The 25,731-nt window shown below is 39.2% G+C and overlaps 1 protein-coding gene and 1 long non-coding RNA gene across 8 annotated transcripts in view; one reads left to right on the top strand and one right to left on the bottom strand.

Annotated features, from left to right (window-relative positions):
* Positions 1 to 25,731, bottom strand: part of LOC131903881 (BEN domain-containing protein 5) — a 1,181,880-nt gene that overhangs the window by 407,112 nt on the left and 749,037 nt on the right. The gene's annotated exons all lie outside the window — the stretch shown is intronic.
* LOC131903883 (uncharacterized) lies at positions 1,324 to 24,695 on the top strand. The gene is made up of 4 exons (XR_009377624.1): positions 1,324 to 1,477; positions 4,228 to 4,319; positions 21,020 to 21,120; positions 24,528 to 24,695. It is a non-coding gene; the product is annotated as an uncharacterized LOC131903883 (long non-coding RNA).

The raw sequence follows: 25,731 nt of genomic DNA, 5'->3' as shown, positions 1-25,731 counted from the left end.
GCTTCTTCATGCACACAGAACAAGGGAGCCAAGTATATGTGCTGAAACTTCTGAACTAGTGAGCCCAAATAAATGTTTCCTTTACTTTGTTCTGCTGGTTATTTTGTCATAGTGATGAAGAGTACAAATACTTCCTGTCTTCTATAGAACCTACTGTCTTAGTTTTCAGCAAACATTGGAGTATGGGGGAAACTAATCAATTCTTGTTCTCTTATTCTCAGACCTGGCCCAGAAAGAACTTAGCCTGAGCCCCAAGCTTTCCTGACATGAACCTCATCAGGACATCTTCTTGCTAATAAATTGTGCACGTGTGTGTACGTGTGTGTGTGTGTGTGTGTGTATGTGTGTGTGTGTGTGTTTATATATAAATACAAAATTTAATTATGTATGACCTTTCTAACATCTTGCCAACTTCTAATCATATAAAATCTTTAACTTTATGAGCATTTTTCTATTTAATCGTTATAGGTGGAGCATTTAAAACCACACAATAGAGTAGCTATAATTTAATACTTGGCTGGCCATATTTATATTTTCTGAATATTTAGCCTTGTCTTTCTTTATGGACCTACATTTGTCCTATCACTTGAGACTTACGAATGTTCAAGATGGCTTTTCAACTTCTCCAGACTCCCAATAAACCATGAAAGTCTTGTGAGGAAAAGTCTTACCCAGAGAACCATGTCTTGTTTATTCCTGTATTTCTAGTGCATGTAATAATAGTTCAAACAAAGGACATTTGGAGAATGATGAATTCAAGTAAATTAATGTGGAGGGCTTTTTTTCTTTCTCATTTTAGACTGGAGATTTTATAAAATTAATACAAAGGATAAAGTCAAAAGACATAAGGTCAGTAAAGTTAACTAAAATTACCTTGGACACAGGTAACTACCAAACAATTTATAGCTAATATAAATATGAAGTTACAGTATGTGGGAATAAAGTATGATGATGAATAAATGTGAGGAAGTCATATGTCCCATTACTGTCTCTGAGGGTGATTGTCCCCTAAACTAATGTTTAGAAGTGGTCTGCCAAGTAAGACTTGGGTGTTATTATCAGAAGCTGGATGCTATAGAACAAAATATAATAATTTACTGTATTTTGAAATTTTCATATACAGAATAAAATTTCCATATAATAGATCAAAGAGATAAGAAGTATAATCTACTGGGAACTGGAAACTGCAGAATGGTTTTCTGAGTTCTCTAGGATCTATGGCCTCCATCCACCACTTCCAACCCCTATCTCTTCCCTTCTCCACCCAAGGAGGCATTCTCATTATGAGATAATGATAATGGAATAGAACTCTGTCACTGGATAATGATCTCCTGCAGTTAGATGAATGAGGACAGCAGACTTGAGCACCTTAAAAAATGGAACAGCAAGGGGCTGCCAAAATGTTGATTTTCAAAGAAGGAAGCTGTAATTCTGTCACAGTATTTCATCAAACTTGAAACACTACATGCAGAGGAAGGTAACAATAGTAGGAAGTGTAAGGCCCTGCAATAATGAAAACATTGAGAGAGAAGTTTTGGGAGCACTTCAGATGAGAAGGATGTTTGGGTTTTTTGTTTTGTTTTGCCTTGTTTTGTTTTTTAAAACTGGATCAGTCTCTGCTTTTGGTAGCTGAATTGTTTTGTTACACAGAGAGAAAAAACTGGTGGTATAAATGTCCTACTTAAGTCAGTTTGAGTTCTGGTAGAAAACTTTGCTGATAGATGGTGTGAATAGAGTCCTCAAGCAGCATTCAGTATAGACATGCTCTCGTTCCTGTTCTTCTTGTAGCTGGCAAGGTTCAGTTCTCTTACTATCAAATAGTGCAGATGATTGGCAGGCCCTTAAGGCCCAGATACCTCTGACCTGACACAGTGTACTAACTTCCTTTCATTTCATAAGTAGTTCAAAGATAAAACATTTAGTATGTAGAGGTATTTAGTATCTATCTGTACCTGTCAAAGAATTATAGTATCTTAAATGTAGAAGAACACTGTAGTTTAATGTCCTCAGGGACTCTGGAGAATCTCAGAAAATGTGTGGTAGTAGGGAGTTCACTACCTTTTCAAGCATCCTTATCAATTATGAGAAAGCTTTGATTGCCTAAAAGTTGGTTGTTTATTCCTTCAAAATTCATTCACTCAGCACCTAGCAAATCAAGACTGTGTAAGGAACTGGAGCCCAGATGTGAACCAGACATCATGTTCAGAATCTTATCACTGAACTGAGGAGCATGCTAGGAGGGACAAGAGCAAGTAGGAAGGGAAGTAACTGAAGACCATAATGACATTCAGTGTTTCAGCAAAATCAGTCTGTTAAGATGTATTCATTGACAAAGAGTTGGGCATCAGCTTGTAGAAGAAGGTAGAACAGGGTGAACAGTCTCCAGCTGAGGGAAGTGACTTGTGAGGTGGCTTGTTATCAGAGACTACATAATACAGCGGTTACAGACTATGGGGCCAAACTGAGTTTAAATTCTGATTCTGACACTCCTCATTGTATGATCTTCAGCAAGTCTCTTTTTTTTTTTTTTTTAGTTTGAGAATTTCATAAATATATACAATTAAAAAAATTAAATCAACTCTCTAATTCCTCTTCTCTAATTCCTTTCAGGTTCTCCTCACTAGACCTTCCTCATAACCTCATGCATTCTTTCTAAGTCCAATTGGTACTGCTGATATGTGCATGGTATAGGTCTCCCACTAAAGCATGGGTAGCCTACTTAGTCCTGTATCTCTGAGGGAAACATAGTTCTTTCATGTATGAAATGAGATGAGGGCTGGTGAGATAGTTCAGCAGGTAAAGGTGATTGCTGCCAAGCCTGACAACCTGAGTTCCAACTTTAGGACCCACATGATAGAAGGAGAGACGTTTCTATGGGAAGTCCTCCTTTGATCTCTACATGCATGCCATGGCACACAGTGTCACAGCATTAAATAGAAAAAGGAAAGGTAAGAGCACTTAAATCATAGGATTAATATGAGGGTTACTAAGCATTTTTACATGAAGTGTACTTATGGAACTGTGCTTATACACGGAGATTGTAGCCAGCTAGCCTTATTACTGATTAAGACACATGGCTAATGCTAGCAAGTAGTAATATTAATTAGTGGAGTAGTAATAAGAGCAGTAGAAGAGAGACTATACTGTTCAGTAGAATTGGAAGGGATGGTGATAGCTGCAGTAGCATTTGTGAAGGTAGCACAAGCATGAGTAGCATTGACCATAGCAGTTGTCATAGCATAGATGTCACAACATAGATGGAGACATGGGTCCCAAAGAAGGAGTCACGGCTAAAAGAGCTCTGGGGACTTCTGGATCCTTTGTTTTACCCTCTAGCTCGTTTCTTGCTTTTTGTCTTCCTCATCATCTACTGGTCCATCATAGGATCATGTGCAGGCACCCTTAAGTAGAGATAGGCTAATCGTTTACATGAAGAAGCCACAAGTAACAGAGAAAACTGAAGACAAGTGTCCCCGCGTTGCCAACCAGGCCTTGCAATATGAAATGGTGAAGTATCAAGAAAAATAGATGACACAATTAGTGAAGAGATTAAAGGTCAAAGAAGGAGGACATTCTCATTGAGCATGTTGAAAGAAGAAGCTAATGAGCTCTTGGCAAATGTGTCCAGAATTCTGTTGGGGCATTCTCCTTGAAAGTGACACAGGAGTGGGAAATGAAACATGGTTGAGTAGCTTTACTGCCACAGAGCTACAAGGTTCAACATTAAGATTCCAGTCCAAAATGCCTGCCTGTTCTAGTTAACATTAACCATCAACTAAACACAGCCTAGAATCACCTGAGTAAGGAGTCTTGGGTAAATGTCTTCATTAGGCTTATCTGTGGGCCTGTATATAAGTGATTGTCTTGATTATTAATTGATGTATGAGAATCCAGCCCAGAGTAGGTGACCACATCCCTATGCAGATGGTCCTGGGATACATACAAAATTTAGTGAAGTATTAGTCTGTGAGCAAGCCTTTTAGTGAAGTATTACTCTGTGAGCAAGCCTGTGAGCAAGAGAGTGCGCCAGCAAATAACATGCCTCCATGGGTTGTGTTTCAAGTGCTTTCTTATGTTCTTGCCTCGACTTCTCTCAATGATAAACTTTTGACCTAGAAATATAATCCAAATAAACCCTTTCCTCAGTTTTATCACAGCAACAGAGAAGTAGCTAATATACGGCCCGAAGTCTGTGGTCTCTTCATAAAGCCCATGTTCTCTCTCCAGATACCGCCGAGTCTACTGCTTAACCAGTGCAATGGCTGCTGTGGGTTTCTTACGTGGTTCTACAGTTTAGAGCCAGAATGCTGCCCTAAATGGTTAGTTCTCATACTAATATCTAGATGTATTCATTCTATGTATTCAAAAGTTTTAAAAGTGCATAGTAGACCTGATAATACTTTGAAAACCAATGGTTAATCTCAGCTAATAGCTTTAGGAATGCCATTAAGAATGCTGTCTCTTCTATTTCCCCCCTTTTCACCTGCTATGAGGAAACAGTCACTGGTTGAAGGACGAAGCTAGTCCAATGCTGGAAGGGAGAGTCAGTCCTCTCACTGGAGCTCAAGATATGCATCTCGAATGAAAACTTAATCAACATTCAGATTGGTGCATCCCTGTTTACAGGGCTTTGAACTCAATTAAAAATTTCAACTAGAATTTTGGCACAGGTGCCTTAAGACAGGATCTGATGGCTCTGGGCTCTCACTCCAATTTTAATATGCATTCCTGGAAGGAGACAGTTGGGTCAGATGGACTTAGAGATCAATTTAGACCCTTGGAACAGAAATGTAATAAAGTTCTGCTTGGAATACCATAGCAATTCAGTTAAATTTTGGAATCAGTTGTCTCTACAGGTCTCTTCTCCCCTTGGCTTACTGTTTTCCTTGAATCTGATGGTATTTTATAAAGGGAATGGTAAAGTGCAGAAGCACTGGACATGAAGTCTAATTCATGTCACACAAATCTTGGCTTCATCTACTAGCTCTCTGAGCCTTGGTTTACTCACTTGTACAATGGAGATGAAGGTAAGTATATCTGCCTCAAATGATGGCTCAGAGAATTTAAATGCCATAACTGGCATTTTCTTCTGTTCTATGAGACTGGTAAAGTCAAATATCTCCTTTGCTGTGAGAGTCTCTATTACAGGTTCTAAAGGGTTGTTCTATGTAACATGTTAGTTCGTAACTTTGGACCGGGCTTTAGCCCTCAACAGTGGCTTTAATGAGAAAAGCCAGTTCTGAATCCTGGGGTTTCAGATTGATTTTGCTACCTGTCTTACTCTCATCAGCAACCTCCTTTATCCCTGGATCCTTCCCTTGCTCTCTTGGTTGGTGCGTCCCTAAGATTGCGTAGTTCAACATACCTCCAGTCCATTCTGGATACAACAGACATATCCTTTGACAATACAAATCTAGCCCTCATTTCTCACACAACGGCTTCTCAAGGCTGTGAGGTCAAAGACTCAAATGTGTCCCATGGCCTAGAAGACCCAGCATCATTTGGGTTAACCTACTTTTCAAGCCTCATGCTCTTATTCTGGATTTGGCCACACTCTGCCTTTTTAGTTTAAAAACATGCCAGGAAACCTTCTGTTGTCTAGACTTTGCTCCCATTGTTCTCAGCTTCTACAACAATTTTTCTACTCACTTATGCACTGCTCACTTCTTTTCTTTTGAGACAAGGTGGCCCTGTATAGCCCTGGCTGATCTGGAACTCACTATGTAGACCAATCTGGCCTGTTCACAGAGATCTACCTGCATCTGCTTCCAGAGTGTTGGTATTAACAGTGTGTGCCACCTTCTCAGGTTCCCTTTCTCCCCTACAAATCAACTTACCCTTCATAACTCTGCTTAAAAGTCACATCCTTACAGGTGTCACACTTAAATTTGAAAACCACATCAAATTTTCTACTGTGTTATATGTAACAACTTCTGTTTCTTAAGACTATATACTTGTTTAACACTGTCTCAGCTGTGAACTCCAGGAAGGCAGATACATGTTTCTTCCTCACTGTAGTCTCAATATCTGGTAAACTGTAGAGTTGTCAGTATTGAGAAGTGGCATTCTAGCACTGCTACTCCTTTGTAGGTTGTCTGGGAACTACTTGCCTTGACCTACTTCTGAATCCTAACTTCTGCAGACCCTCCATGCTTCTTACCTTATGATTCACTTCCAATCTCATGGTTCATTTTCCTCTTTATATCAGTTAGACTCAATAACCCTTATCACTTCTTATTCTGCCATCTAAAGCTTCTCTCTGACCTTCAAGGAAAGGAGCTTGGCAGATATGTTACTGGTAGTCCTGGTACAGGCATAGGCCTAATGGGAAGTACTGTCAGATATGTGCATAACTTAGTGGCCAGGGCTTTTGTCTGTTCAACTTAAGTATATTGCACTACCACTGGAGATTTGGAATTACAAAGCCCTCATAACACTAGACCTGGAAGCCTGGCTGGTCTCTCTTGAGTCCCCTTTCAGCCAGATCAACTTCATTAGCCCCCTTTTATCTTGCTTGCTGCACTGGGGCCCAAATATGATCACACACAGGAAGGAGCTTTGTAAACTTGAAAAGACCAGACACATGTACAGGATTAAGGGCTTAGTTCAGGCTCTCTTTAATTCACAAGCCTGGCTTTTGCTTGGCACACTCTGCCATCTGGAGAAAGTTCCTATTTCTTTCTTTTCTAGTGACATTCCAATCAATGCCTCCCTTCTCCCTCTCTTATACCAGCACAGATAGAACATGTGATTTTCTTAATGTGCATGGCAGATCTGTTTCCATTAAGCCACAGAGACCCCTAACCTTTCAGCTTGTGTTAACATACAATATGCTTTACCACTCAGAACTTCTTGACAGCCACCCAGAGAGACAATACCATTGTGTACATTAAATATGGACATAAGCACAAGTATTCATGCTGACAGTTACTTAAGGGTGAAGAATGACAGCACCAGGACTTGCTTTGTACTCATGCTCTAGTTCTTCATCTGTAGGATTAGGAGATAGATGAGTAATTGGCATACTGTTCTTATGCTGATTAAAATGTTTCATTCATGTGAAAAGACTCACACAATGGTACACAATAAGTATTTGGTCATTACCGTTTTTAACCAAATGCCTCCACTTTACAAAATGGAAACTTTAGGCCATGGGATTTAAGACAATTGTTCAGTCATTCAATTGTTTCTTCTACAATCACTTCCTAAATGTCCACTATAGGCCAGACACTGAACCAGAGTTAAACAATTTGTCCAGGGGCACATGGAAACTTTATAGCAGACTTTGGATCCCAATAATAACAACAGCTACTATTTGCCAAGAATTCACTTTAAAACTGAAACTTATTAATTTATTTACAGAGAGTATTTACTATGACTCTATGAGATAACAGTATTAGGTGCAATTTGTTTTTATGATGAGCAAATCAAAGGGACTTTCCTAAAGGTTTGTGTGGGGAACTAGAAGTTGTTATTGAGATACAGAGGCCAATAAATGACGAACTAAAAATAATCTTGGATATGAGATTTTTAAAGAAAGTTAAGCAAAATCTCTAACACAGAAGTAGTTAAGAGTCATGGTTAACTATTTCAAAAATCACCAGGCAATAGCAAGGCAGGTCTGGGAACCAGATTCCTTATTCATAAAATTAAGAATAATCATCTTTCCTTTGCAAGGCTATTATGTAGATCCGATTACCAGAAATTTTGACATGCTCTTCCTCCATGTATCCTCTCGCTAGCTGACATCATTCAGATCTCAGTCCCAAAGTCACCTTCTTAGAGAACTAACCCTATGTGCTATCTGCAGTAGCCTCATACTACTTTATTTGATGCGTTTGTTCAGACTATCTGACATGCCACTGTGTTTTTATCTATCTATCTATCTATCTATCTATCTATCTATCTATCTATCTATCTATCTACCTACCTACCTACCTACCTACCTATCTATCTATCTATCTATCTATCTATCTATCTATCTATCTATCTATCTATCTATCTTTGAGTCAGGGTTTCTCTGTGTAGTCTTGGCTGTCCTGGAACTCGCTATGTAGACTAGGCTGGCATTGAACTGCCAGAGATCCACTTGCCTCTGGATCCCGAGTGCTGGGGTTAAAGGCATGCTCCACCAATGCCTGCCTACCATTGTGTATTTTATACTTTGTTTGTTTGTTGGCTATCTGACTGAGTGATGGTTCATGCCTTTCACTCCTCCAGATTCCCATTCTTGTGTTCATTTCCCTGCATGTAAAGTCAGCCATGGTGCTTGGGAAAGAGTATTAAGTCCAAAGAAAACCAAGGCTTCCTACCTGGCTCCATAGAAGAATTTCACTTCGGAGATTGCTCCTGTATCCACTGAAGGGTCCTTCCCTCCAGCTGAACACCATGCACAGAAAACCTACTCATATTACAGTAGGCTTCCTGCCTCCTTGCTTTCAACTGCTTCCTGGTTGCCCTGAGACCTGAGCAAGAAGTACACAGACAATAGGATCTGCCATCCTGGGAAGAAGAGGTTTCCCAAGTTCAGTTAAACTGTGGGAATTTCACAGACCACAGGGCAGAAGTGAAGAGGGAATCCGAATTCTTGGTGCTTTTCCTACCCTTTAAAAAGTGCCTTATTACAGTTTAATTTTTTTATTTTCCATGTAAATGAGCCATAAAATTATTAAAAGGAGAACAACCAAAAGAGGGAAGCTCCTACTACTACTCAGTGACTAGGACAATAGAGATGCTATTTCTGAACACATCTTTAGATGTCAAAGGATCACTGATGCTCATTTAATGTTATGAGGACAGAAGTTTTTCCTCTTGTGTACTTGCAGCAGATGAGACCCAGGAGAAAGATGTTGTTTCCTGTAATTACAGGGTTGCCAGGGAAACCATGTACAGAAGTTACCTTAAGCACTGGTTAAAAAATGGAGCATCTTATAAATTTGTGCAAGATTATTTTAAAGAGTCTAGACCAATCACGGCACCAAGCGATCCTTGTAGCATTATAAGGGTTTCTTAAGTGTGCAGGGAATGACACCCAAGATCACCTTTCAGACACTTTCTGCTGAGAACTGCTTTGAGTGTTTTCTAGATATGGAAGTCGTTATGTAGTTTTTTTTTCTTTTTTAAATGCCCCCACAACTCCCTTGCCAAAACAGAAAATAAAAGGAAATGGAGAAAAAATACAAAGGCAACAAACAAATATGTTTGATTTTAATATAGAAACACACACACACACACACACACACACACACACACACACACACATTAGAAAAGAGTAATTTTATAGTTCAGAAAAAAGGAGGAATTTTTCTTCTCAAATATTTCACACAAAGATTATGTGTGGTTTGCTTTAAAGAACTGAACTATTTTCAAGTATATTTCTATCAATGAAAATAGCTTTTCTCTTCTATAGAGTTAATCATAGTTTCTCCTTACATAATCATCTTATAGGCATTAATATATTACTACCATATTAATTATATTATTAATTAGTAACATTAACTAATAACATTGATATGGTTTACATAGATATGCCATATTTATGATATCAGCATTTGGCAGATATTCAATAATAACAAGAAAAATGGAAAATTTTAGAGATTATCAAATTCAATCTATTTAGTGCAGAATTATTTCTGAAATATAATTGCTATCTAACTTTTCCTTAAACTCAACCAAGGACAGGGAGCTTACTACCTCACATGGTAGTCTGGACCATTAGCAGACAACTGACTTCTTTTTACTACACTAGATCTGCTCCCTGTGCTGTTGTCTCTCAGACCTTGTGTGAACACAGGACAGACCTTCTTCTTTTTCACTGAAGCAGCACTTCATGTGTTCATGAGGCAGCCCCATGTGACAATGGACAATAACTTCACAGCCCTGGTTTTCAGTTTTCAGTACATTAAATGGGGATGGTAAGTCTTTCTATTTCCTTGTCAAGGCCTCTGCTAAAGACCAAAATGAAACGCCAAACAGGAAGTGAGCTTGGAAATCCTAAAGCATCACACAACAAGAGTATTCTACTGTTCCCTGAGTCTTTCCTACTTTACCTGGCCAGAAAAGAAGACTCTGGCTCAGCTTGGGGAAAAAGGGAGGGAAGTGGCCTTTTACTGCTCAGCTTTGCACTCTACAGTCCCAAGGCCAGGAACATAATGCTCTATATTTCTTGGTTCCTCTCAATGCTTTCTCAGCCTGAGGCTTTGCCTTTCTCCCCAGGCTCCCTCCTCACTGTTGCTCACCCATTTACTTAAATGTTGTTTTGACGAGGTAGCCTATTTTGGTAAGTGCCCCACGGGAGCTGCAGGAAGGTTTAATTCCCTTTCTTTCTCCTAATGTTTATCTAATGGTAAAGGATTGAGAATAGGTTTGATATCCCTAGAGACCTTAGGCTGAATGACTCAGTAATGTATGTGTTACTAGGGCTTGGCTGCAAGTCAAAGCTTTCTAAAGAGTGCATGTGAAGACACACAGCCATCATGCCAGGTGGGGTGATTCTCATTAGGAGGTATCCTAGGAGCTTAGTATAGGACAGCATGTATGAACCAGAGTATTTGGAGATCAGCACAGCAAGGTGAGATTGGTGCTTCAGAATGTGCATCTGTTGTCCCAGTGTAATTGTTGAGCCTTCATGCTCAAAAGAGAAGATGGAAAGATAAATTATATGTTCATCTGAGACATAAGAGGGATACTTTGTGGGAATCTTTTGAGCTTCAAACTGAATATACAACTAAAGTATGTACTGGACACCACCACCCAGGTATATCACAGGTACCTTCTTTCATCCTGCTCTTCCTACAACATTCTCCATCCCAGGGATGGTGACATCTTCTACCTGGTTCCCTAATACATAAACCCAGGAGTCCTCTGAGACACTTTTGTGGCCCTCATCCCCACAACTACTCTTAAAAGAAGCCTTAATCCCCTAAAATTTCAATTTCATTGTATTCTATTCAGTCCCTGGTCCCAAGTTGTACGATTTGAACTCTGTCCTCAGTTATGTTATCCATCTCTCCAAGTTCCCTTTTCATAATTATGCTTCTGGTGTATATATCTGAATTACTGAGTCCTGGATCCTGCTTCTAGGAGCCAACCTCAGATTTAATGTTTTTAATCATTCATTAATTCATTTGACAAATATGGTGAATATATGAATTTCTTAGAGTTCAAATGGGTCAGTGTTATGGAGTTAATAAAATTTGAGTACAGCCTTCTGAGCAGTTAGCTGCAAAGCCACACATGTGAAAATAGTACCCACTGTACTTTCGATTCAAATAAGTTTTCTACTGATATTCTGAAGTGTTGTTTCTAAAATAAAAATTATACTATTGCCCTGCCTAAAATGCACCACTGTATCTCCACTGGTTGCTTCAGTGTGAATAAAGGTGTACTGAATAATTGCTCACTCCTCCCAACCTCCCATTGCTGAGTCTCCTTTGGGAGCAGCAGGGACTTCCCTGGGCCATCCTTCTGGGGTGAGCTTGCCTATGGAATGCAAGCCTTAGTTTTGTTCTGTGCTGTATCTCTACTGTCTGTGACAGGGATGGGGGAATTATTATCTAGATTTCAGTATATGCTGCCACCTACTTCAGTCATATTTTCTAATCCAGCTTTCCTGAGCAGTGATGTACTTGACTCCATCTATCAGTCACATCTGATCTTGCACAAGGAGCCAAGGTTGAAGTTATTGTGTTCCTGGAACTACATCACCCAGAACTTCATTTAAGTTCTCCAGTCTTGTAGAAAGTAGAAAAATGTTCACCACCCCCCCCCCCCCTGCCCACTTTTAAGGCAAGAGCACTTGCTTTCCTAGAGTTGTTTAATCCCTCTCCTTAGTGCCCTCTTTTGGGAAATCACCATCTATGAAAACAGTCTAGGCTCCATGGAGACTTTATCTAGGTAGAAGTAGGTTTGCTTTAGGCTTGCTCTCTGAGAAGCAGGCTCAACAGAATGCATAGTCCCCTCAGCCACACAGAGCTAAGATTAACGTTTGATTCTGATATCAAAGTAGCTTTGAGTTCTCCAGCAGGCAGAATTTGAGCATTTGCTGGTATTGAAGAGGCCACCCCCAATCTGGCTATGACACTTGCTTGGCTACATTAGGGAAAGTGAATCACCCTTGTCACATTTATAAATAATAGTGGAAAGTGTTTTATAAATTATTTGCAAAGAGCTTCTTCCTTTCTTCATCTTATATTCTCAGAAAAGCATCATGAGCACACAAAATGACCCAATTCTATAGATGACCTTGGCCTTTGGCTAGTGACTGCTGAGGATCAGAACAACACTGGGCAAGACTCCCTTAGAATTAATCAGGATCATAAGGACATTGGGAGTCTCCCTTAACAGAATATCTGAACAGACATTTGCACTTTTGAAAATATGATATATCAGAATTGAAAGGGAATCTAACATACATACTGTCCACCTACCCCCTTGACAGATGGATAAAAATGTTATTTTTCTGGGGTTTTTAAGTTAGTCTAATAGAGAACGGACCAGATTTTAACTAAGTCTCTGATTCCCAGTCTAGGATTTTTTTTTGTTAGAGCTACTTTCATAAGACACAGCCCACTGCATAGCTGAGAATATTAACCTCAGAGAAGCAGAGTAGATTATTTGAGGTGTCAGAGCTGAACAATGGGAACATTTAAATTATCTTTGGAGTATATGATGAATGAAAGTTATCTTTTTAACTATCACAAACCTAGGCCTTTAAGGTTTATGTATTGTTAGTAGTATTTGGTTTTATAGGTGTCCCCCACATTATTATTACTGATTTCATTATGTGGAATGCCTTTAAGAGATAAAGTATTTAGAGACTCTTGGCTCTGATTTTGGGTTAGTACACACTGACTTTACTAACTCCTACTCAAGAGCCCCATATCTGTTAAGTTGCCTGCAAACATCTGATTTTGAAATGATTATTTATTTGTAATCAATAACTAGCTTTTGATGGATTTAATAAAAATTAAATAAGTGAATAAAGTCATGCCCTACCTTAGGTAATTATGAAGCTTATATATTCAACACTAAAATAGGGCTTTTTAGATTCACAGAGCATAGCAAAAATGCTGAAAAGGTGAACAATGCAACTTGAGGTGAGAACCCTGGTCTTCAGGAAGCCACTGCTGTGGTCCCCCACAGCCTCTACTACTTCTGATTAGTGGACTCTTTCGGTCATGGCTTCCCAAAGTATGGTATAGGAAACAGACAGACCTGCGTCTTCATTATCATTCTCCCATTAGTACAGTTTTCTTTTGGCCAAACTCATCTAATTTCTTTAAATCTCAGCTTCCTCACCCTTAAAATTGGGACTATATATGATCTACCTTCTGAGGTTCCAGGAAGGATTAGAAATAAAGCACTTGAAGGCACAATGCTCAAGCAGGGTTAGTTTATTTTCCTATTCCTAAATTATGATCAGTGCATATATGCTGCTGACCAAAGCAATGGGCTTTATACAAACCAAGTCAGTTATGTCTTGTGCACCCATTGTCCTATGCTATGCTGCTTACTGATTACCCGATATGAAAAAAAATCAATGTGCTGTGGTCATAGAGTTACAATAAGCAAACTGGTGAAGGTTATAACTGTAAGTGCTATAATGGGGGAAGCCAGAATTCTATTAGAGAATTGATAATCCACTTTGGAATAGGTGGTTAGAGATGGCTTCTCTGAGGAGGTGATATTTCAGCTAAGATTGAAAAGTCAGTGATGAGAAGGGGTGAAATAGTTTTCCAAGCAGGGGACTCAACAGCTACAAAGGAATGAGATTAGGATGTCTTTCAAACCCAGCCTGACTATGCCCACACAGACTCTACCATTCCCCAAAAGCCTTTCTCCCATTTCTCCACCATTCAGGAATATCAACCCTGAATGTTATGTCTCAAACACTCTTTAATCGGTGTTCCCAAAGCAGATCTCTCTTCCAGGGTCTCCCCAAATGTCTGTGTTACACTTTGGAACAATGTGTGACAATGAATGTACAGTGGTTGCTCTTTAGCCGTGTGCTATGTCATGACCTGTGCCAAGTAGTTGATCAAAATCACTGGATTTGCTTTTTGTGAAAACCTCATGAGATGGGAACGGTTTTGATCACTCTTATTTTACAGAAAATAAAGCTGAAAGTTTAGTCACATGGCCTGGCTCCAAGAGACTGAGCTTGGATTAGAATCCCATCCACTTGGCCCTCAGAACCCAAATCTTAAGTCTTTCTAGTATGATAAAACACTATCACTACTTAAGTACATATAGCGTCTTCCCCCATTAGACCCAGGGATGTTTGCAGGTGAGGTTTGGAGTGACCAGTCAGCATTTTCTTAACACAGAAAAATTCTTGACACAGAAGAGTTAACTGTTAGAAAAGAATGTCTTGGCCATTACAAATTCTGACTGATGAAGACAAAAATTACAAAACACCTAAATAGGTCTGTCCCTTCAGCCTTCAGGCACAGCCTGTACTGTGGCTTCTGCTGATCTGATTTGTGCTACAATTGACAGCCTGGGTCCCTTGCCTTCAGTCCTGTTAATGGCATTAGCATCTAGTCAATAATGCTCAGCATTTCATTTTACCACTTTAATTAACAAATTCAATTTGTTCAAACCACTGTGAAAACAAATTAAAAGCTCAAGAATGAGGCCTCTGGAAGGGAGGGAATACAGGGGCTCTGCACGGATTAGGCTGGGTGTTGATCTATTCTTTGAAGCTTACTGAGAACTGGACACATCTGTTCTTCAACCATCTTCATATAGAGAAAAACAAAACAAAACAAAAACAAATGAAAACCTCATTGATACAGTCAAGTCCAGACAAATCAGTTTCTTCATCTTCTAGGTCTGTCTTGTCCCTTTCCTCGTTGGCAAGTGGTTGTCCCATCTGCCCTTCACATTGGCTCCCATTTGTCAAAGGGACTGTTTTACTTTGAATGAAAATTCAACAACAACATGATCTCCTAGTCCAGTGTTTTTCCACCAGGGGATACTTTAATTCAAAGGAGACATAACAGTATCTGAAGATATTTTAGTTGTCATTTTTAGAGGAAGGGTGCTACTTGCATCTAGTGAGAGGCCATGATGCTGCAAAGTATCTGACACTTCATGGATCAATACTTTTCACCAAATAATTATCTGGCCCCAAAGGGCAGTGGTGTTAGGTCTGCAAAACTCTGCTTCTCATTTCTCTAAAACTTTTAAGCACCCTGCTTGATAATTACAATGTCTCTACAAGGTAAACAGGATGGAGACTAAGAGTTGAGGAAATTGCTCAAAGTACACCCTTGGTAAGCAGTGGTGAAGTCATCATAATAAGATCCTTTTACCACCTCTGACAGAACTGAAAGATGCTTTAAGCAGCTTTGGAAAGGTTCTCAGGTGTGTGACTGTCTCCATCATGCCCCTAGAGGCCAGACACTGATCAGAGTACTCACTCAGTCTACTTACTCATACAATAGGCAGTCTCTGATATAGGAAAAACTGTCTTTGATGAGTGAAGCTGGAAAACTTCTCCTCCTCAACTCTTAGTTCTTAATTTCAATGACTGCCAATGAGCCATACTTCTGGGTAGAAGGCAGCAGACACTGAAAATATAACTTGGTTCATACTCATTGGTTATTCAATTCTCAGATTAAATTATCCTATCTTAGAAACTAAGAAAGGATGACCAAAATCAAAGTGAAACAGAAGTCTGTGGTGTGCAAAAATCAAACTCAAAATTTAAAGCATAAATACTTTGGTCAAATACATAGACATATTTTATAAATTGGGGCAGGAATAGTAGGAGTAGGAAGAAGAAAGGAGAGAGGAGGTAGGGAAACTGATGGAAGCTACTGCAGAAGACCCACAGAAGCTTCAGAAAGAACTTGTTCGAAATGAAAGCAATTCCAGCAAGATGAAGCTTCCATAGATGCTGAACATCAGAAGGCAGGGCTGTCTCCCAAAATAGCCTGTGTTAGATGCTCTGGCAGCTTGGGTATATGCCCCCAGATTAAGGACTCTATGTATGAATCAAAAGAGATGGGTCACTAAGTTCTGTCATATTTTGGAGTTCAAGGAGTTCACTGTGATGCTCTTGAAGCAAGATAACAAAGATGACACTTCACGGGGTGTCCTGTTGTAAGTGAATTTCCTGTGCTGAGATGGAGACCTGATGCTTCATTTTCATTTGAGTAGGTCAAAGATTTCCAGCTCTGACAAGAATGGCCATGATGCACTCACAGGAATAATGTCCCTGCCTAGAGGTGGTTCCCAGGCATACAGAGGCCTAGAGTTATAAAGTTCCAGCTAGCTTGTATGACAGGAGGTAAAAACAAGAAGGACTGTACAAATTCTTGGAATATTTGAGATCACTGGAACTATGGAAGGGAGAGAAGCATTGTAAAGAACTAGATTTCCTCCTAGATAAGTAAGGACACCGACATTCAGAAATGCAACTAACAGCCTTCAGTTCCATTAACCATGTTAAGACCCAGACATTTCTGTTATCTGATCTCATCGTTGAAACAACATGCAATGTTGTTTTATTCTGCCACTTTTCAAAATGAACTCAAAGAAGTTAAATCACTTCCTCGAAGCTGTTTACCTAGGAGGCAGCAGAGCTGAATTAAAAATGGGTTCTGTCTGAGTCTGAATAACAAGTATTACCAATCTACAATGTAAAGCCCCACAGAGGAAATGAGAGTAACCAGAAAGGCCTGGATCTCTTGTCCCTGAAAGTATCAGTGGAGACTGACCCTAACAAAAGTCTATTCAAAATGAAGGGATTATAGGTATACTCACACAGAGAGGCTTGACAGTTGCCTTTTGAAGCCCAAGGGTGACATATCCCTTATTCTTTGACCATGGAAAAACAGATCTTCCTATCAGGAAAAGAATATCTTCATTCCCTTAGAGACAGATAATAAATTATCTGTGTTGGGGCCACAGTGGAAGAACATGGCTTTAGAGCTGAATTGGCCTAGATTTGAGATCTGAATCCAAATCTTCCTAATTTAGTAACTGGAGGCACATGACTTAATCTCCCAAATTATTAGGTTCCTCCCCTGGTTATTGGAATAACAAGAAAAACTATTAAAGCGTGGCTGTGATGGTTAAAGGAGATACAATTGGGCATATGATTGAGAGCAGTGTCTGCACAGAAGCAGATGCATAAATACGTCATCTTGACTTTCACATTCTTAAGCCTTTCTCTTTTGTTCCAATTCAATACTGTATTCACAGATTTTAAAACAAGCCGAAGGGGCTGGAGAGATGGCTTGGCAGCTAAGTGGCTCACCAGCACTCACCCTAGTGGCTTACAATCATCTGAAACTCCAGTTCCAGAGGATCCTATTCCCTCTTCTCTGGTCTCTTTGGGTACCCGTATGAATGTGGTGCCCATAAACACACATAGGCACACACACACACACACACACACACACACACACACATCTACAGTAAATAAATAAATACTTCAAAATCCCAACACAGAATGAGTACTCAACAAACTAGAGTTTGATAGGGAGGTAGAGGAAGAGTGTCAAGGAGGAAAATATTTTATAATCAACTCAAAGCTGAATCACCTGGCTATCACTTTCTCACTACTGTGATTTAAGTAAATTACTTTCCTTCTTTCAGCATTCATTTCCATGTGGGTGAAATGGAGAGAATGCTAATTTGCACGGCTTTTGTAAGGATGGAAGGTTATATACATAAAGTACCCACACACTATATACCTAGTAATTAGATGGTGTTAGCTATGAATGTTTCAACTGGAGATTTCACCTATATGCTCTCATTTTAAACAAATGAGCCCAGCGTCATCATTCCCCTTTCTCTTGGTTATTTTATTTCCTATGGAGAAAAAAAATGTAGAAATATGGAAACATTCTTATTTTTGCAACTCTAGGTCTTCATGCAACTCTGAATCTCACCTTTACTTTTGTATCTTCAACATAGCCACGTACTACATGTGCCACAAGGTGTCCGAGTTAAGAGTCAATGGCAAACAATGTTCTCATAGAACTCACATTTTAATGGAGGTAGAGGCAGTAATCAAAAGGAATAGAAGAACAATGCTTTTCTTCATGAAGCTGCAAGTGGTTTCAATGCTTTTTGTCCCTCGGAATGAAGTTTATAAGCTCATGCCAAAGAGATACTTTGAGCAACACAGATAAAACTTTTGCAAATGTAACAACGTTAGAGACCTCTGAAGACCCAGGGGATGACTGAAAGATATTTTCAGTTTCATCAAAAAGCATTTGACTCTCTCGAGCCCTTATACTCCCACAAACAATACCACTGAGGCATGCGCCAAATCACACTTAGCAACATTCTCTGAGCAATGTTCCAGGCATTGTGCCATATGACAAAGCTACAAAGATGACTAAGGCATGGTCTCCACTCTTATGTGACTGTTTCTTCAGCTCACAATCCAGGCAAAGAGACAGAGCTAGGGACAAACAGGCAGTAACACATAGTTATAGACACAGGGGAGCCAGGGATGCTCAGGCATCTGTGGGGGCAGTAGTATGTACCTCTTCCTAGGCCTGAATTGTTTTTGTAGGTCTCTCATTTCTTGTCTCCTGAGGATTTTAAAATCTCCAGCCTTCCCCTTTCTGTTTGGCCAAACATGTTCCTGCAGAAGGTTAAGAAATTCAAAGTGAGGTAACCACTCTCATTGTTACCATAGGGGAAGCAGGGTAAGGAACAAGGCTCATGCTACAGTAGTTCACATACAATTCATTCTATTTCTTTATACCACATGGTCTAACTCTTTCTGCCAAATGGGTATGGGGAAGAGGAAGCACTCTGAGTTAGGCTGGTTCTAGCTCTAAGAACTAGCTCCAAGCCACATAACCCAGAAAACTTGTCTTTTTCTTAAGTTAGGGAATCAATAAGGGGAAATGTCTGGGGTAATGCCCTATTAAGGTTTGTAAGAGGTAGTGTCATTATTCCTTCCCTGTTGTGGGACATTTTGATCACATTCCGACACTTCCAAGACTGACAATAAAGTTTACTTTGAATCAGAGTGCAGAGCTAGCTACTAGCTGACCAAAATTAGCCTTAGAGGTTTTGGAGTGCCGAGGACATATACAGAGACTCAGAAAGTAGTAGGGAGGGCTTAGAAAGACTCTTGGCCCTTTTGGATCAGGGAGAGAGGAGGTCATGGTCGCTTCTCTGCTGTTCCTCTGATCATTCATGTTCTTACCCAGATATCTGACTCATGAGTTTTTATTAATAAAGAATAATTAGAAACACTTCCTCTGACATACAACATGGGGCCTGAGATCACAAAGCAGACACCAGAGTCACCACTGCAGCTGGCTTTCTGTCCCTTCCCTCAGGTCCTCCATGAGAATCTGGGGTTTCCCCATTACAGTCTCTCTGAAGCAGCCTCCAGCTGCTGTCTCTCCTCAGCCCCAAATGCCAAGTCAGCTGGGCCCCAAACAGGCCCTCTCCTAGCTTCTCCTCATCCCTGCTTCCTGCCACATGGGCTTCTTCTATACATCCCCCTGTGTCTGCTTTTCAGTGGGCCCACTCCCTCTACCCATGGATTTCAGGCTTCCCCTGGATGCCCTCCTCAGGCCACTGCCACACCAGGTTGTTTGTCTTGACACACACTGGTGCTTTTACTGCTGCTGCCACCACCACACATTCTGAGCCCCCAGCTACATTCCAGCAGCTGCAGCTGTCCGCAGCTATGCCATGCACTGGCTGTCTTCTCTGCCATGTGGTGCGGTGACAGCCAGCCTCACATTTTGCTGTCATTGTCAGCAGATCTGGTGAGACACCTGGGAATTCTTAGAAGGGGGATTAGTTTTTTTTTTTTTTTTAAGTTTTTACCCACATTAATAATAGGAAACAACATTATGATGCAGAGAGTTAGGTCTCTGTATGATTCCATAATGGATGGTTTGAAAATGAAAAAATTAAATGAAGGGATAATCAACTTAGCTGGGATTGACATAATATCAACTGTAATCATTATCAGTTTTGTAATTCATGTTTTATCCTTCAAAAAGTGGTTTGATATCAGTGCCAAGCACAAAAAAATTGACAGATAAGATACAATTCTTAGAAAGACTTACTAATGAAACTAAGAAAAATATTCACACACAGACAGAGGAGTTTAGGGCAGAACCTATGTCACCACTGCATTATGAAATTAAGAGGAGCGGCCCAAGGTTATTAGAAAACCAACCTTATTTTATCCAGTTATCATTCAAAATGACCACCAGATAATAGGCACCCCCAAGGCTATTCAGAAATTAACTGGGATCCTGTAGAAATGTTAGATTTGAAGAGATTTAATGAAGCAGTAGTTTCATATGGTATGCATTTAACCTTTTGTGAAGCAGATGTTAAATTCATGGGCAACTCAGAACAGAATTATTCCACAAGACTGGAAAGATTTAGCTACAGCAATATTGGAAGCTGGTCCTCAGTTACAGTGGAAAACATGGGGGAGAGAGAAAGCTAGGATCATAGAACAACGAAGTATGATAGAGGTACTGAAATTTCCTAAGACCAGCTCCTCAGTGAAGGCCAATATGCTGATTTGGAAAGACAGATTACATTTGATGATCACACCATGGCTCAATGCCACATAGCAGCTTTGAATGCTTGGGACAGGGTTGAAGAATCAGGAAAGAAGACTGAGTCATTTACTAAAAATCATACAAGGCCCAAGTAAAGCCTTCACTGATTTTTTTTTTTATAAAGATTGACTTCAGCTGTAAATAGAATGATATCAGATTCAGAAGTTAAACAAATATTAATTGAATCTTTGGTTTTTGAGAATGCTAATTCAGATCCCAAAGGGTGATTAAGGCTTTAAAGGCAAGATTAGTACCAATATATGAATGGGTTAGAAATACAGCTGATAGTGGATCTAACACTTAAGATGACAGTTAGATAGAAGATGTGATTTCTAAACATTTTAAGAAAAATCAAGAGATCAGATGCTTTAATTGTGGTAAACAAGGTCATGTGAAATGGGATTGTAGGCAAGATATTCCTAGAAACAATGTTTTTTTTTTTCTAGAAACAATCCAAATAGAAGGCCCCAGGCTTCTGGAGTATGCAGAAGGTGTCGCAAAGGCCAACATTGAATTAATGAATGTAGATCAACATGAAATAGGCAAGGTAACATTTTGCCATTGTCTTATTCATCACCATCACCAGCATCATCTTCATCATCATTTTCATCTTCTTCTTTTTTTATTTTATAATTTAATTTAATTTTACATATCAGCCATGGATTCCCTTATTCTCTCCCCCCCCACGCCTTCCCCCCAGCCCAGCCCCCATTCCCATCTCTTCCAGGGCAAAGACTCCCCTGAGGATTGAGTTCAACCTGGTAGATTCAGTCCAGGCAGATCCAGTCCCCTCCTCCCAGGCTGAGCCAAATGTCCCTGTATAAGCCCTAGGTTTCAAACAGCCAACTCATGCACTGAGTACAGGACCCAGTCCCACTGCCTAGATGCCTCCCACATTTTCATCATCTTTATCATCATCATCTTCATCATCTTAAGGTGTTTCCAAACAAACCATGTCAAATTTGGATCAATCATTCCCTGTCAGGACTGGAGAAACTCTTCCATAGAGCAATTAAAAGACTTAATGCATGTTGTTAAAAACCATACTGTTTGAGATGACAGAACAGCCTCAGTAGATAAAATTTTCAGGACAGACCATAAAACATGTATTTTGGCAAACTTATATAAATGATTTAAAGCTAAAAATACTAATAAATGACATTGTGATTGAAGGTTTACTAGATATAGGCACTGATGTAACAGTAATTTCACCAAAATCTTGGCAACCAGATTGCCCTCTTCAGGAGGAAAATGTTCAGATTCTTGGGATCTGAACTCTCTCTCTCTCTCAGGTAAAAAAAAGTGCAAGATGGATTGAGTGTATAGGGCCAGAATGACAGATAGGATAATTAAAGCCAAATGTGGTTAACACAGCAGTGAATTTATGGGGACATGATTTGATACTGCTTTGGAAAACCCACATTAACACCCCTCCAATTTCAGAAAAAAAAAATAAACTAATGTATTCCTATGAGAAAATATTAAAAGAACTGACTGTTCAGGTTGTACATAATAAGGGATGGTGATTTTTCAAAGGCACCAACAGCCTTACCTTTAAAATAGTAAACTGACAAACCTGTCTGGGTGGATCAATGAATGGTATTTGACATCAGAAACATTACAGGTGTTAGAATAGCTGATACAGGAGCAGCTAAATGCTCAACATATTGAAGAATTGACTAGTCCTTGGAATTCTCATGTATTTGTCATTAAAAAGAAATCTAGAAAATGGAGAATAGTAACAGATCTAAGATCTATTAATAAGGTGATCCAGCCAATGGGCTCTTTACAGCCTGGAATTCCCTTCTCTTCTTTACCCAAAGAATGATCCATTACAGTGATTTATTTAAAAGACTGCTTTTTTACTATACCTTTACAAGAACAGAATAGAGAAAAAATTTCCTTCATAGTGCCTACTTATAATAATTCTTAGACTATTAAGAGTTATCAGTGGAAAATTCTTCCACAGGGATGTTAAACAGCCCCACCTTATGTCAATATTTTATACAACAGCCATTGAAAATAATTTGTAAACATCTTCCTCAATCTATAATTTACCATTATTTGTATGATATCTTACTAGCTGATTCAGACTCAGATACCTTAGGAAAAATGTTTGAAGGAGCAAAGAAAATTTTGCCTTGTTAGGGATTACAAATTGCTCCTGAAAAAATACACAGAGGAGATTCTATAATTACCTACAATATAAGATAGGTTTACAAAATAATTCAACCACAGAAAGTACAAATCAGGAAAGATCAATTACAAACTCTAAATGATTTACAAAAATTGCTGGGAGATATTAACTAGCTATGACCCACAATTGGACTGGCAAGTCAAGAACTAAGTAATTTATTTCAAACCTTACAAAGTGACAAGGACTTAAATAGTCCAAAAAAATTATCTGTTGAGGCTGAAAATGAATTGGCTTTGGTAGAAGAGAAATTACATAATGCACATGTGGAGCACATGGATCCAGAGCTTGACTATATTCTGGTTATTTTACCTTCTGCACATTATCCTACAGGAATTCTTATGAAGAGAAAGATACTATCTTAGAATGGATATTTTTACCACACAAGGTAAAATTTTAAAGACCTGTGTAGAAAAGGTTTCTGGGTTCATTCTGTAAGGAAAATTGAGACTTTGCCAATTATCAGGAATAGATTGAACAGAAATAGTGGTACTTTTTACTAATTTTGAAATTGCCTCATTATGGGCAGAAAATGAACATTGGCAAAGAGCTTGCAGCAATTTCTTGGGAGAGATTTACAACAAATATTCCCAAAGCAAAAGACTTCAGTTTACAAAAAGAACTAATTGTATTCTTCCTCACATTGTAAAAGGAACTCCAATTTTTGGAGGCCCTACACTCTATACTAATGCAAATAAATCAGGAAAGGCAGCTTATGAGCTATGAAATTTAAGTACAGTGGCTCAAAGCCCTTATGATTCTGTTCAAAAGTCAGAATTATATGCTATTCTCATCATATTAGATTTTTCCAAACATCTTATTATAGTTACTGACTCTCAGTATGCTGAAAGAGTTGTTTTACATATTGAAACCACTGAATTTATTCCAGATGATTTAGAATTAACTTTGTTATTTATTCAATTATAAGAAATAATCAGAAACAGAAATCGTCCCTTGTACATAACACTTATCAGATCCTATATAGGTCTACTAGGCCCTCTGGCACAAGGTAATGATGAAACTGATCAGTTATTGGTAGGAAATGTGCTAGAAACCTTGGAATTTCATAAGAAACACCATGTTAACAGCAAAGGTTTGAAGAAATATTTTTCTATCACTTGGCATCAAGTCAACGAAATTGTAAGGAAAAAATCCTACTTGTTCTTTGTATAACCAAACTCCATTACCTACTAGAAGTAATCTAAAGAGCACTCAAAAAAATGAAATTTGGAAAATGGATATGTTTCATTTTTCAGACTTTGGAAAATTAAAGTGTGTATACCATACCTCCAATACCTATTCAACATTTCAATGGGCAATTGCTTTAAGTTCTAAAAAAGTTGATTCTGTAATCACACATTTATTAGAATTTATAACCATTATGGGGACACATGAATGTTGTGTACAAATTAAGACTGACAATGCTCCAGCATAGAAAAACCTGCTGAATTAAATCAGCCTGTATACATTAAAGATGTGTTGACTTCAAAATGGAAGCCAGAATATGTGTTACATTGGGGAAGAGGTTTTGCTTTTGTTTACACAGAAGAAGAAAAGCTATGGATACCATCAAAATTGATAAAGATTGGATTTGAACAGGAGAGACCTCTTAATAGGAGAAGTTCATAAAATAGCTTGGTCATTCAATCTAAACTAATTTGTAAGACTAACAAATGAGTTATTTGATGAGATATAACCTTCCAAAAAGGGAAACTCGTCAAAGTCATGGTTGGGGCAGGGTTTTGTTTTTGTCTTTCCAGGAAAATAAAAGCATCCAACTAAAGAATCTAAAGACTACTGGACAAATGAGACATCTGGAGAAGAAGGGAGAATCATCCAGAGAAAATGTCCTGAGGAAAAGAGTAACTTGGTTTAAGAGTATAGTACATTTTCAACAGGATAAAATTTAATAAATCTTCCCAAATGTTTGTTTCTGCTGTTCTTTACAGACATAAACTAAATGATCTTTTTGTAGTCCTGATTCAAGTAAAAATTAAATCTGGCTTTGGAGTTGGAGCATAGCTTTCTCCTTCTTTAAACCCAAGCATGCTTGTTAAAAGAAAATCCAAAATCTGTATCTCATGTCAGAAGAGGCACCTGGTATGGGTGGGATAGAAGAAAACCAAAATTAAAGGACTATTCTATTGCCACTAATTTTATAATCCTTTGGTTTTATCTTCATTCTAAAACTTTTTTTAAATTTTAAATATTATCTCAAAATTTATAAGACCAATACATATATTTATATGTATTTAAACTTTTTTTTTTAGTCTTTTCTTTTTTTTTATTTTGCAATACAATTCAATTCTACATATCAGCCACAATTCCCTTGTTCTCCCCCTTCCCGCCCCCCTCACCTTCCCCCCCGCAGCCCGCCCCCCATTCCCATCTCCTCCAGGGCAAAGCCTTCCCTGCAGACTGAGATCAACCTGGTAGACTCAGTCCAGGTAGGTCCAGTCCCCGCCTCCCAGGCCGAGCCAAGCGACCCTGCATAGGCCCCAGGTTTCAAACAGCCCACTCATGCAATGAGCACAGGACCCAGTGCCACTGCCTGGATGCCTCCCAAACAGATCAGGCCAATCAACTGTCTCACCCACTCAGAGGGCCTGATGCAGTTGGTGACCCCTCAGCCATTGGTTCATATTTCATGTGTTTCCATTCGTTTGGCTATTTGTCTCTGTGCTTTATCCAACCTTGGTCTCAACAATTCTCGCTCATATAAACCCTCCTCATTCTCACTAATTGGACTCCCAGAGATCCACCTGGGGCCTAGTCATGGATCTCTGCATCCAGATCCCTCAGTAGTTGGATGAGGTTTCTAGCATGACAATTAGGGTGTTTGGCCATCCCATCACCAGAGTAGGTCAGTTCGGGCTGTATCTCGACCATTGCCAGCAGTCTGTTGTGGGGGTATCTTTGTGGATTTCTGTGGGCCTCTCTAGCACTTTGCTTCTTCCTATTCTC

This window comes from Peromyscus eremicus, chromosome 2 (assembly GCF_949786415.1).
Source record: "Peromyscus eremicus chromosome 2, PerEre_H2_v1, whole genome shotgun sequence".
Classification (NCBI taxonomy): domain Eukaryota; kingdom Metazoa; phylum Chordata; class Mammalia; order Rodentia; family Cricetidae; genus Peromyscus; species Peromyscus eremicus.
This window is presented reverse-complemented; position numbering and strand designations above follow the sequence as displayed.